This window comes from Leptonychotes weddellii, chromosome 7 (assembly GCF_054177405.1).
Source record: "Leptonychotes weddellii isolate Sample4059 chromosome 7, ASM5417740v2, whole genome shotgun sequence".
NCBI lineage: Eukaryota > Metazoa > Chordata > Mammalia > Carnivora > Phocidae > Leptonychotes > Leptonychotes weddellii.
The window spans coordinates 121,866,433-121,880,996 of NC_138375.1; positions in this window are offsets into that span (position 1 = coordinate 121,866,433).

Below are 14,564 nucleotides of genomic sequence, written 5' to 3' on the forward strand. Positions count from 1 at the left end.
ATCATGACCTGAACTGAAGGCAGACGCTTAACGACTGAGCCACCCAGGTGCCCCTGTTTTAAATTTCTAAGCTTGCACTCTCCATTTCAGCTGTTGATCCAGTGGTTGACTTTATTGTTACTAGGATTTACATCTGCTACGGGGAGGAAAACAATGAGAGGTTTAGCTGTCTGATAAAATTTCTTCACTTTCAGGGTCTTCTTGTTTCTGGCTCCTATTGCTTGACCTTCTGACTCCTGTGCTTGCTTGTGTCTTTGGCTTTTTGCTATTTCAGGGTCCTCATTACCAATGTGGATATTTACACCAGGCTACGTTTATATACTTTCTGCTTGCTTTCGTTTGGCTTACGTCCTGATTATTTCTTCCAGCCCCAGCCTCACCTGTACTTGGCATTCTTTTTGTCTGAGCAACCTTAAGAGAAATACGTTTAGAAGAGAAAAAAAAAATTAGGATTAGGTTGAAAATTAATTGGTTTCAGGGCCATCTTGTTCTTAGCTATTTACAAACATCTAGAGTAATGCTTAGTGTGGTAAGCAAAATAATGGCCCTTAAGTGCATTTGTGCCTTAATCATTATAACCTGTGGAACTATGAATGTGTTATGTTTTATGGCAAAGGAACTTTATGAATATGGTTAAGTATCTTGAGATGGCAAAATTACCCTGGATTATCCAAGTGAACCCCAAATGTAATCACAAGTATTCTCATAAAAATGTTGCAGAGGAGATTTGACTACAGTATAGAAGTAGGTGATATGACTCAGAAGTTGAGATTGGAGTGTTATGGCCAGGATCCAAAGAATGGCATTAGGCTCTACAAATGGAAGAGGTAAAGAACAGACTCTTCTCTGAAGCCTCCAGAAGGAACCACTCCTGATGACACCTCAATTTTTGCCCCATAATGTTAATTTTGGACTTCTGGCCAGAAGAACTGAAAGAGAAGAAATTTGTGTTTTTTCAGGCCACTGCATTTGTGCTGATTTGTTACAGTTGCAGCAAAAAACTAACACAGATTTTGGTACCTGTAGGTGGATTGTTGCTGTAACAAGTATCTAAAAATGTGGAAGTGACTTTGAAATTGGGCATTGAATAGAATCTGCAAGGATTCTGGGGAACATGATAGAAAAAGCCTAGATTTCCTTGAACAGATTGTTAGAAATATGGCATTCAAATATTAGTAAAGTGTTAGTAAAATATGCTGGCGAGGGCTCATAAGAAATGAGGAACATCTTACTAGAAACTGGAGGAAAGAGGAACCTTGTTATATAGGGGCAGAAAGCTTAGCTGAATTTGTCTTATAGTTATGTAGGCAGCGGGACTTGCAAGTAATGAATTTGGGTATTTCGCTGAGCATAGTTCGAAGAAAGTGTTGAAGGTGCGGCCTGGTTTCCAATTGCTGCTCATAGTAAAATGTGAGAGGAAGAGATAAATAGAGGGAAGAATGGTTATGCAAAAGGGAACTAAGCTTTGATCATTTAGGAAATTCCTAACTTATCTGGATTGCAAAAGGTGCTAAAATTAGAAGATTCACTGTCAGGAATTTGTGCTCTGGAGAGAAGACCAAAGAGTGTGTTTGGACAAAGTTTTGCTAGTGCTAAAAGGGTTGGGTGCATGACTCATTGATCCCCTCAGCATGTCAGCAGAAGCCAGGTATAGAGATTAGATTATTCCGTAAAGATCTGTGGAGGAACTTCTTGTCTAATAGAGTGAATCCTTGAGACAAACACAGGAGACCCACAAAGTTGTTGAGATTGTTTAATCAGCAGAAATACTGCTCGCCTGGACTAAAAGGGTCACAGACAGATAAAATGAAAGAAAAGTTTTCAGACTACCAAAGCCCTACAGGCATAAAACAAACTGATAAAACTACTGAGCTGAAAATATGTACTACCCTTTAAGAAAAAGGAAAGATGACTCCAAGGGCAGAGCCTTTGGCCCAGAGGAAGCCCTGAGCCACAAATTATTTCCAGGCTTGGAAAACTGTTGGAGTTTGCCCAGATGGATTTTGTTGTTGTTAACTTCATTTTATTTATTTATTTTTCATTTTTATTACATTTTTAATTTTAATTCTAATGTAGTTGACATACAATGTTTCAGGTGTACAGTAGTTTCAGGTGTACAATACAGTAATTCAACAATTCCATATATACTCAGTGCTCATCCAGATGAGAGTACTCTTAATCCCCCTCCCCTATTTCACCCATCCCTCTGCTCACCTCAGCTCAGTTTGTTCTCTGTACTTAAGGGTCTGTTTCTCGGTCTGTCTCTCTCTCCCTTTTTCTTTTCTTTTGTTCGTTTGTTTTGTTTCTTAAATTCCACAAATCCGTGAGATCATACGCTATTTGTCTTGCTCTGACTGACTTATTTTGCTTAGCATGATACTCTCTAGTTCTATCCATGTGGTTGCAGATGGCAAAATTTCATTCTTCTTTATGGCTGAGTAATATTCCACTGTGTATATATACCACCTCTTTATAAGAGGGAGGAAAAGGGAAATTTGGCTACAGTGGAGAAGATGATGTGAAAATTGAAGCAGAGATGGGAGTGATGTGACCAGGAGCCACAGAATGGTAGCAGCCTTTAGAAGCGGAAGAGATGCTCTGGAAGGAACCAACCTGCTGATACCTTGCTTTTCATTCCTTAAGGCTCATTTTGGACTTCTGATATGCAGAAGTCTGAGAACAAATTTCTATTTTAAGCCACTAAGTTTGTCATAATTTGTTTTATAGTGAAAAGAGGAAACTAATACATTGATGTATACAAGCATTCAATAAGTAGAAGTGTGAATGAATGAATGAACAATTAAAAAAATTTGCCTTTGTCAAGTCTATGTAATTTCTGTATGGCTATAAGATTTGAAATGGGATGTCAGTTTGATTAGGAAAAAAACTATTAAAAAAGAAAAAACTATTAAAAATCTATTTTGGCAAAGAAATTTATTTTAATTAATGCCTAAAATTGATGTAAATATAGACCTAATTATTGATGTTAGAAACTGTAATATTATGATTTATAAATAAATATATATTTGGTCTTTGTCTTCATTTCTGGCACAGAGCTCCTAAAACCCTTGGAATTTCCTAAGGGATGAGAACAATAAAGGTGTCTTTTGTTATGTTAACAAGGTGACTTCTGTACTCCACCTAAGGATGGTGGCTGGTTGCCAAGAGAATAAACCATGGGAAACCAACTGAAATTTCCAAACGCCTGAACTGGGGTGGTGGGTGGGATGGGGGAGATAAGCTGGAGGTTAATCTATCACCAGTGGCCAGTGATTTAATCAGTCATGCCTATGTAATGCAGCCTCCATAAAAATCTGAAAAGACAGGTTTTGGAGAGTTTTTGGATGTTGAACATGTGAAGATACAGGGAAAATGGTACACCTGGGGAGGGCATGGAAGTGCATGCTCTTTCCTCACACCTCGATCTATGTATCTCTTCCATCTGGCTGTTTCTGTGTTACATCCTTTTACAATAAACTGGTGATCTAGTAAGTAAAATGTTGCTCTGAGTTCTGTGAGCCCTTAATTGAACCCAAGAAGGGGGTTGTCGGAGTCTCCAATCTATAGGCACTTGGTCAGAAGCACAGCTGAATAATCGGGATTTGTAGCTGGTATTTGAAGAGTGCATGTATGAGGCAGCTTGTATGACTCAGCCCTTAACCTGTGAGATCTGATGCTGTCTCCATGTAGATAGTGTCAAAATTGAGTTGACTGTAGGACACCCAGCTGATGTCAGAGAATTGCTTGGTGGTGTGGGGCAAAAACTCCCACGTATTGGCATTGGAAGGTCGGAATCAATTTAGTAACGAAAGTAAAATTTCTGGCATCTTCAGGACTAATCTCATCCATTGATGTGGGTAATTACTTGTTACCACATTTTCCCATCAATTAATTATGATGCTTAGTTTTAACCTTATCAATCAATTTTTGGCATTTTAGAATTTAATTTTGAACTTTTGTATGAATATAGGCTTCCAACAAATGGGAAAAATAGATGTAATTTAACCACAGATAACAGGGGACTGTTATCCTCATGGCCGAATGGGAGGTGGTGAGCAATAAAATTAACAGTGCTTTGGTATTTGTTGATTGAGCATATGTAGAATGAAACTCTGATGTGTCAAGTTATTATTACTAAAGAGACACACGTCTGAATAGTATACCGGTGGATGCTGTAGGACCATCCATTGTGTTTTGAAAGTCAGAAATGATGATCATTTCTTATTGGAACTAAGTCTATTCACAGTCTTCTTCAAAATGTCTAATATGGACTGAATAATAAAAAAGCTGCCAGAAGAAAAAAAAATAACATCAAAGAAGTAGAATTTTTCTTAGCTATACCTCTAGGAGGGCACCACGCTCTCTTGCTCTCTACCATGATGATACTGAAATTGCGTAAATCCTAGTTTCCGTAGAATGATTTGTACCTTTGTTTAAATCTTATTTTTGTTTCTGTACCTATAATCTCAAAATTTTCATTGATAATGCTGGCATAAATAACTTCAAGCAGCTGGGAGGAAGTTTTACTCACTAAAGGGTGCCAGACCCTTCGGTAATGCCTTTTAGTTTATAAACCCGTTAGAAACTTTTATCGAGTTACTTGGCTATGGCGCTTTTCTAAAACTGTTGCCATGGCTATAGTAACCTGTTGTGAATGAAGATATGAGCAATAATTAAATCTTGAAAACCTTTTAAGACAGTTATCTACCTTTAGACTTCTCTGCTCAAGGCAGAAATTGTGAGATCATGGTGATATTAAATCACAGTTCTCTTACTAACTTAGAGACAGTCCTGGGCTTTTACAAAACATGAAAAGCAAGAGTCGTGATTTCTAAAGGAAAAGAAATTTAAAGTAAATGTTTTGCAGATGTCATACTGTCTTAACCTTTACTGAAGGAGTACAAAATTCCTGGCACAACTTGTTTTGGAATATTGGTCATAGCTTATTAAAAACTTCTGTTTCTGTGAGAACAATATGTTATTTTAACATGATGTCTGAATCTCAGCCTTCCCCCCAAATAATTTTTGCCGAGGAGTCTCTGATAACAGCCTGCAAATACAAACACACACACACACACACACACACCCCCCACCCACACACACATACAATATATTATTAAATGACTTTCAGACTTCTCCTTCATTGCCTGTGAAGATAAGGCAGAGGAAATGTCAGGATAAGGCAAGGATAGGAAAGTATTTTTATGGTGGTAGCAGTATTGATCCATTGATTTACTGTTTTTCCCCCATATACCTCATAGTTATTGATACTCACAATGCGATACAACTTTCTTATAGACTTAGAGATACAAACATAAGTTGGATATGGTAAATTGTCATTTGTAGTATTTTCAGAGTGTTTTAATGTTAGTTTCAAGGAGTTGAAATGTTTTAGAGGGAGAGATTGATCCCAGTGGACAAAGATAGGTACACAGCTTAAGGAGTTTGTGCATCTGAACGTTATTTCTATATATGTCCCATAATTAGTAAATACAAGGCTCTTTTGGTCCCTCAATTTGGGTAGAAATTATTTCTTATTTTATTGGTGTCATGAAACTCCCCAAGAAGACATACGATAAATGTTCCATCTTAGTAAAGTAATGAAATAGTCATTTTGAAAGGTTTGATAATTTTCATGTTTTTTCTATGCATACAGTTATGTGAATTCCTACCCTTCTCTAAGCTATTATTACTTGCCTTTATTCTTACCTCTTGAGATTATTTTTAGAAATGAATCTGCTAGCTTTTATGGAAACAAAACCTTTCTTACTGGGTTTGACCTCTGTCATTTGAGGCTGTCAGCACAAATTATATTGCTGGAGAATTAACTGATTCTGTTCACAGGTGCAGACTGATACTAGCCCCAATTCGCATTATACAAATGATCAAATGGAGAATGAGCCAAGATTCATAAAACTCACTGCCAGTATTAGAAATAGTGATAGCCACTATTTTCTGAGCACCTATTTTGGGCTGTTTTGGGCTAGGTATTGTCCTGGGCACATTACATATACCACATAATTCTTTACTCATATTTTATACATAAGACTGAGAGAGGTTAAGTTACTTTCTCAAAGGCATAGTAGGCAAGCTTCCAAATCCTATGTTTTTTTTCCCCTTTTAAACCAAACTGCAAATATCATCAGTGCTGATAGAGCACTATTGTTGAGTCAGCAGAGTATCTTCATATATGAGATTATTACACCTGTTACAGATATATGTTCAAATAAATGTCTGTTGAATAAATAAATGACATCAATATTGAAATAATATCAATGGCACTTGGCCTTTTACTCTTCAGAACCTATAATGAAATGAAAGGGGGGCAAATAGTAGTGAATGATGAATTCAACAAGTGTTTTTGTTGTATTTTATATGTGCATAGTACATAAGTTAATCAAAAGAGGGTATGGTGCTTGTTCTTAACATAAGGCATAAGGACATGGAAGAAATGTATTATGATACAAGCCATAGTTTTATGTCAAAATAAGTGATAAATGCACAGAAGATTGAATGAGGTAAAAATATGGTGGACAGAAACCAACAGGAATGGACTTAAATCATAAGTGAGAATTGAAAGGTGGGAGAATTTGGCAGTAAAAAGATTAGGAACATAGGAACACCATTTCAAGTACCCAGGATCACACACACACACACACACATACACACAAATTACTGAAATAATGTTCGAGCATGACTGTGATATACTTTATGATTTTTGTGAAATATTTCTCTATCTTCATTTTGTGGTCAGATTACATTTCTCTGCCCTGCTGATGTTAGGCTTGCCTGTCTGATTTATTTTGGCTAGTGGAATATGACTTGTGTGACATATGTTTCACCTGAGCAAAAATTTTAAATGTAGCCAGTTCAGTTTGATCTCTGGCTCTTACCTGAAATAAACAGGTAGTTGCATTATCTGACCCCTGGCCCAGAGAATAGCCACAGTGGAGCTGCAGCTAAATGTAACAAGCAAGAAATAAACATTTATTGTTTTAAGCTATTAAGATTTTGAGATCATTCCTTATGTGGCATAGCCTAGTGAAAGCTGATAAATGCAGTGGCATTTGAGGGTGGCCTATGGGGAATCCTGACTACAGAAGAAGGTTTATATTGGATTCTAAAGTTAAATGAAACAGTGAAAATAAGTTAAAGATTTGGGCTTTATTCTGTACTACCTGGAACTTGTTGTCAAATCTTGGTATCAACTCTTATGATTCAAAAAAAAAAAAGTGTGTATTCCATCTGATAGTCAATAAGAATCATTTTTTTTCTCTGGTAGTGATCAAATGTGAGTGCTTCTCAGATATTTTTTGTCATGGCTAGAATTAATGGTTTAAGGGATAGATTCTGATTTTATTTTTACTTTCCTATTTAACATTGCCCTCATTAACCACCTCTCATCTGGGCTGTCACTGGATTACATGGAATCCAGGATTCTTCCATTAAGATAAGACTGAATTGGACTAGCGTGTAATTGGCCTGGAATTTTCTTGGCTCTTATCTGCTGCCCTATTAAATGAGTGCTAGGAGTTGGTGGACAAATTTGATCTTTAGGAATTTCTCTTTCTAATTTAGAACTTGTTTCTTTGAAAAGCTATTCAAAGTCGTTAGCATACTTAATGAATGTCAAGATCTATGTAGTCTAGATAATTAACTTAATATACCCCTATATTAATGGGGCAACAATGTAATTTGTTGCCCAAATTGGGACACTTGGGAGAACAAAATGGAACACTACTAATAATTGTGCTGAGCCAACAGATGTGAACAGAGACTATTTGGGCAAACCTAGGTAAGTGGTCAGCCACTGTATGAATGAACTGAGCTATCTTGTTTATCACTGCTCTCTCCCCACTTTCTGGAAAAAATAAAAGGAAGGGGTCACACCAGTGACACTACCCCTTTTCTGTCAGTCACCTGCTATGCACACAGGTACTGCCTGTCTGTCTTTGTCACTCCTAATCACTCAAGCAGCTCTTAAGAGAAGTGGGAGCAGGAAAAAAAAAAAAAAAGAGAAGTGGGAGCAGGGTGAGCTACTGCTGCAATGAAAACATTAAAAATTTAGATTATCTTTGGTATGAAAAGGAGAATGAAGATGAATATTCATTGATTTTATTTTCAAAAAAAAAAAACATTGGGAATTTAGGTTTTTTTTTTAATTTTAAAGAATTTAAGAGGGTTTTTTTTTGCTGATATTTTCTTCCCACTTTCTGTAATGTGAAATGTAACCAAAGAGTGTTATTTGCAATGCCAAGAAAACTGTCATTGTAAAATGTTGTAACTGATTTCAATTTGACATACACTTCAAAATGGGGTTTTTGCAGTGGAGTTAAACTTATTTAAGAAATTCTATTTGATATGAGCTCTTCAAGGCCAGTAACTATGTTATATTTTATCTTGTTGTCCTCAAATCCTAGCACAATTCTGAGCACAGAGTAAAACTTCAAGAGTACTTGTTAAAGTGGTGAAGAAATTAAAGAACAAATCTGATTCCATGTGAAATATATCAATATAGATTAAAAATCAAGACTACTTTGACGTCTAATTAGAGAAGTAATTGAAAACTTTCTGGAGATAAAGAAATATGATCCTAGAGTTTGAAAGTGTGAAACATTGTTAGTATGCATAGAAAGTTTTAAAAGGTATAGAAATAAAGTGAGTAAATACTAAGAGATCAAAAGGAAAACATAATGTTTATTGCTCTCTGAAGAGGAAGTTATTCAGAGTGGGTGGTTTGTTTTTTGGGAATATCAATGATCCAGCGTTCCATAAATGGAATTATCCATGTGTCATAAAAGGAAAGTACTTATATTTATATATTATTGGTTTATATTGTCATCCTTAATTTCTAATTTAAAAAATGCTGTGGAATCTGCTTGAATTTTATAATCCTCTTTTCCATAAGAGTAAAAGAAGAATTACATTTGATTAGTTTAGGAATGGATGTCAGAATCATGAAAAAATATTGATTATAAGTTTATCCTTTACAGAACAAACATATACAAAGAATCCATAGGAAACTAATGTCATTTAGCAGTAGACTGTTTCTGAATACAATAAAAACAGAAGTATATAAGAAAATAAGTTGCGAGTTGTAAGATCAAACCTACTTTCTGTATCAAGTAAGCGTAAATGAGCTAAATTCTTCTATTAAAAGAAAAATTAATTGAAAAGTTGTACACATACATGCATGTATACACACATACATGTGTTCAGAAACATACACACACATAAGTGACTGATCTCAAAGTAACTCTGAAATATATGCAAAATATTTGCAAGGGCATTCTAGGGATACTTAAAAAGACAAGAATCATATTTAAATAGATAACAAATTTGGAAAGTTGAAGCAAAAATATTAAAATAGAAAAAGGGATGCTTGGGTGGCTCAGTTGGTTAAGCAACTGCTTTCAGCTCAGGTCAGGATGCTGGGTCCTGGGATGGAGCCCCCTGTGGGGCTGCTCAATGGGAGCCTGCTTCTCCCTCTGCCTGTTCTACCTGCTCTGCCTGCCGCTCCCCGTGCTGGGGCTCTCTCTCTCTGACCAATAAATAAATAAAAAATCTCTAAAAAAATAGAAAAAGGAAACTTTATAATGATAAAAGGAAAGACAACATAAAGCTTTTCTGTTATAAATATTCTTGCAGCAAATAGCATGTCATGAAAATTCATAAATCAAATGCAACAGAAAGTAGAAACCCATATTCAGTAACAGATTTTAACTTACCCCTTCAGTCCAGTAAACTAAGTGGATAAAAAGATATGTAAACATAGAGAAAACCTTAATAGTATAATGAACATCCTACATCTAATTGGCATACAGTGACATCTGTATCTTAAAAATATTTTTTCAAATGTTCATAGAATATTAAAGAAAATGACTTTTGTTGTGTGCTTATCAAGACACAAAGGAAACACCAGGAAATTTCCAAAAGTAGACAATGTGGGTAGTATCTGTTAATTCTAATTATTAAAACTGTAAATTGGGGGCGCCTGGGTGGCTCAGTTGGTTAAGCGACTGCCTTCGGCTCAGGTCATGATCCTGGAGTCCCGGGATCGGGTCCCGCATTGGGCTCCCTGCTCGGCGAGGAGCCTGCTTCTCCCTCTGACCCTCCCCCCTCTCATGTGCTCTCTCTCTCTCATTCTCTCTGTCTCAAATAAATAAATAAAATCTTAAAAAAAAAAACCTGTAAATTGATCCTTGTATTAGTTATATATTACTACATAAAAATATTCTTACAAATTTACTTGGTTGGAGCACACACATTTATTATCCCACAGTTTTATCTAGGTCTTCTACAATGCTGCAGTGGCTCAGCTAGGGAAGCAAAGACTTCTAATCTAAGCTCATATGTTTGTTGGCAAATTCAGTTCTTTATGACATGTGGCTACACATCAAAACTGGAGCATTTCTGTGGAGGTTGTTTTTATTTTTGTTTCAGTTTAGCATTAATAAGCAATATAGTAAAGTGACTGGCTACAAGATAAATATACAAAACTCAATATTTACTTTCTATTCTTGCAATTAGTGCATAGAAAATCTAAATTAAAATATTTTATATGTAGTAATACCATGATATAAAATTGATTATGACGAATTTGGTTAGAAGATCATGGGGCCTTTATGATTAAAATTATGACGTGTGTTAAAGAACATAAAACAAGATCTGAACAAATGGAAATTCATAACCCAGTTTTTGATGAAAAGACACAGTGTAAGATTTAACCTTCCTAAAATTATATAAATGTAAAGTAATTCTTAGTAGAATTTTAATAGGATTTTTTTGTAACTAGATAAAATTATAGAATATATATGAAATAATACATACCCCCAAAAAACCAAGTAATACAGGTAAAAGAACAGGAGGAAGGACTTGTCTTACCAAAAAATTAGAATATAATCTAAGGTCCCTGATGCTAACATCAATGTAGTATAGAAAAATGATTAGGTAATCCACCTAAACAAAACAGAGAGTTAAGGCATAGATCCCAATATAAGTGAATTATATATTACAAAGTTGTAATAAATAAAATTGCTTTAGTATGTAAAATATATGAACTAGTATATCATTATTAATGTAAATATTCATATAAATATATAAAAAGTAAATATTCAACAATAGAGGGATAATAGAATATATTTATATTTTATATAGCAAGCAAAAAATATAAATTAAAGCTAGATTAATTTTCTTGAGGTTTATAATTGGATAAGAAAAGCAAGACAGAGAAATAAATAGTATGATCACAATTTTATAAAACAAAAGTGACAAAAACATATACATATGTGTACATATACCGACGTATGTTTAGGTGCATATATATTTCTATGTAAGATTATATGAGGATAATGAAAAATAAGAAAGAGCATAGAAATTGTTGGTAGGGTGTCTTTGAGGTTGAGGTGGGGTGCCTCATGTAAGTGAAGGGTAAAGGGAGCAGTCACTGGAAACTATATTTACTTCTATTTAAAAGTGACATTCAAGTTAAAATTAGAAAGCTATATTTTCTCACCTTTTAGGTAGACAGAATTCAGGATATTTGAAAATAAATTGGTGAGATTTGGAGGGGAAATAAGCACTCGCTTGCCCTGATCTTAAGTCAAATTTGACACATCCTCTGTATTTCTAAGAAAGCCATTTCCTAATACCTATCAAAATTTGTAACAAACTCTTACCCAGTTTTACTTGTAGTTTATCTTACAAATATACTCATACATGTGTGAAGTATAAAAGATTAATGTCAATAATGCTAGTACTAGCAAATGATTAGAAATCATCTAAATGAACAACAATCTAAATGTACTGTTATTTGAGTCATGACACACTCATAAAATAAAATACTCTGCATCTATTCAGCAGGATAAGGCATTTCCATTTGTTCTGGAGTGGGCACTGGGTATTATATGCAACTGATGAATTACTGAACTACATCTGAAACTAAAGATGTACTATATGTTGGCTAATTGCATTTAAATAAAAAAAAAGAAAATGTACAGAAAAATGTATATAGCTTTCTACCATTTGTGTTTAAAAGGAAGTGTGTGTGTGTGTGTGTGTGTGTAGTTTATATACGTAGATCACCTCTGGAACCTTTATGACACATTGGAGATAGTGAGTTGTCTCTAGAAAGGTAGATGAAGTGACTGAGAGGTTGAGTTGAACTGATTATCTTTCCTTTCATTTGAATTTTGTATCTTGTGCCTGCATTATTTACTTAAAACCAAAACACTTTTAAAATTTATTCTTAGTGAATTATACAGAAAGAACAAAGATAATGTAATCAAATATGCTAGCTAAGTATCAGAGAGGCTATATTATAATAGTAAATTGAAATGACTTTTTTTTTTAAAGATTTTAATTTATTTATGTGAGAGAGAGAGAGAGGTAGACACGGAGGGAGTCCAAGTGGATGGAGGGGCAGAGGGAGAGGGAGAAACAGACCCCCCACTGAGCAGGGAGGGAGCCTGATGCGGGCCTGGATCCCAGGACCCTGGGATCATGACCTGAGCCAGAGGCAGATGCTTAACCGACTGAGCCACCCAGGTGCCCCCACTTGACTTTCTAATATTCCTAAGTAATTTATATTTATAAAACTTAATATTCGGTATAAAAGTTTCAACATTTTATATAAAAATGTTCCTTTATTTAAAAAAATATCTTGGAACCATTTGAAATTTAAAGTATTGTTTTTTATTGAGGTGTAAATGACATATTAGTTTTAGGTATACAACATAATGACTTGCTATTTGCATATATATTGATATAATGATCACCACAATAAGTCTACGTAACAAACGCCACCATATATAGTTACAATATTTTTCTTCTTGACATGAGGATTTTTAATATTTATTCTCTTAATGACTTTTAATTATGTAATACAGTATTATCAACTGTAGTTACTGTGGTGTACATTACATCCCCAAGATGTACTTACTCATTTCCTAACTATAAGTTTGTACCTTTTGACCTCCTTCACTCATTTTGCCCTCCCTCCTGCCCCCCACCTCTGGCAACCACCCTCTTTTCTCTTTATTTATGAGTTTGCTTTTTGTTTTCTGTTTGTTTTTTTTCTCTTGTATTCTACATATAAATGAGATCACATGGTTTTTGTCTTTCTCTGTCTGACTTACTTCACTAAGCATAATGTCGAAGAAGTCCATCCATGTTGTTGAATCCTTTTTGAGTTAATTTTGTTTGTATTGTGTAAGTTAGTAGTCCAGTTGTTTTTTTTTTTTTTTTTGCATGTGCTTGTCTAGTTTTCCCAACATCGTTTATTGAACAGACTGTCCTTTTCCATTGCATATTCTTGGTTCCTTTGTCATAAAGTAATTGACTTTGTGTGTGGGGGGGTGGTTATTTCTGGGCTCTCTGTTCTGATCCATTGATCTGTGTGTCTGTTTTCATGCCAATACTATACTATTTTGATTACTATACCTTTGTAATGTAGTTTGAAATCAGGGAGCATGTTGCCTCCAGCTTTGTTCTTCTTTCTCAATATCCCTTTGGTTATTCAGGGTCTTTGGTGCTTTCATACAAATTTTAAAAGCATTCTTTGAATTACAGCTGAAACAGAAAAGAGTACCAGTATACTGAAATGATTAAAGTAAGTGTGAAAATGAATTTCCTGGAGCTCACAGAAGTATGTATTTGGTTTGAGAATTTTCGCTGAGGCTCACGTAGGAAAAGAGAGAATTCTAAAAGCTGATGTCCATTCTCTGGGTTCTGTCACCAAGTCAGAACACCCATGAGTTTAACCCTGATTACCCTGAATTGGGAGAGAATGGCAAAATAAACTTATATTTGATCAAGATTGTGGTTAAGTTTTCAATTGATTTCTAGAATGTAAATAATTTTTGTTTATAATGGTTAATTGCTTTCTAGAGTGAAGCTTTATGTCTAGAATTTTATATATTTTCTGAATAGTGCTATATAACTTTTATTTTTCTTCTGTTTAGGTTGTGTTTAGAGTCCAGACATCCAAACTTTTCCTATGTTCATTTTCTGATAGGATGATAAAATGTCTCTTTAATACTGCATATTGGAATAAATGATAGGACAATAAAATTAACTCTCGGGACTATTTGTATTAATTGTATTTGCTAGTGTGGTAGTGTAGCAAAGTGTCACCAAATTTTTTCTGAAATGCCAATTAACTTGTAAGGTTTTTTAATCTCTAAGTTCTTTATGATTAAAACTACAGGGGTGCCTGGGTGGCTCAGTTGGTGAAGCGTCTGCCTTCGGCTCAGGTCATGATCTCAGGGTCCTGGGGTCGAGCCCTGCATTGGGCTCCTTGCTCAGCAGGAAGCCTGCTTCTCCTTCTCCCTCTGCCAGCTCATGCTCTCTCTCGCTCTCTCTCTCAAACAGATAAATAAAATCTAAAAAAAACTACAATAATACTTCCAAAATAAACTATGTTATTCTTATAACACTAATATTCTTTATACATTTCTTACTAAAAAGATAGTTTAAAATAAATGAAATAACACATTTTATTTTATTTTTTATTTTTTATTGTTATGTTAATCACCATACATTACATCATTAGTTTTGATATAGTG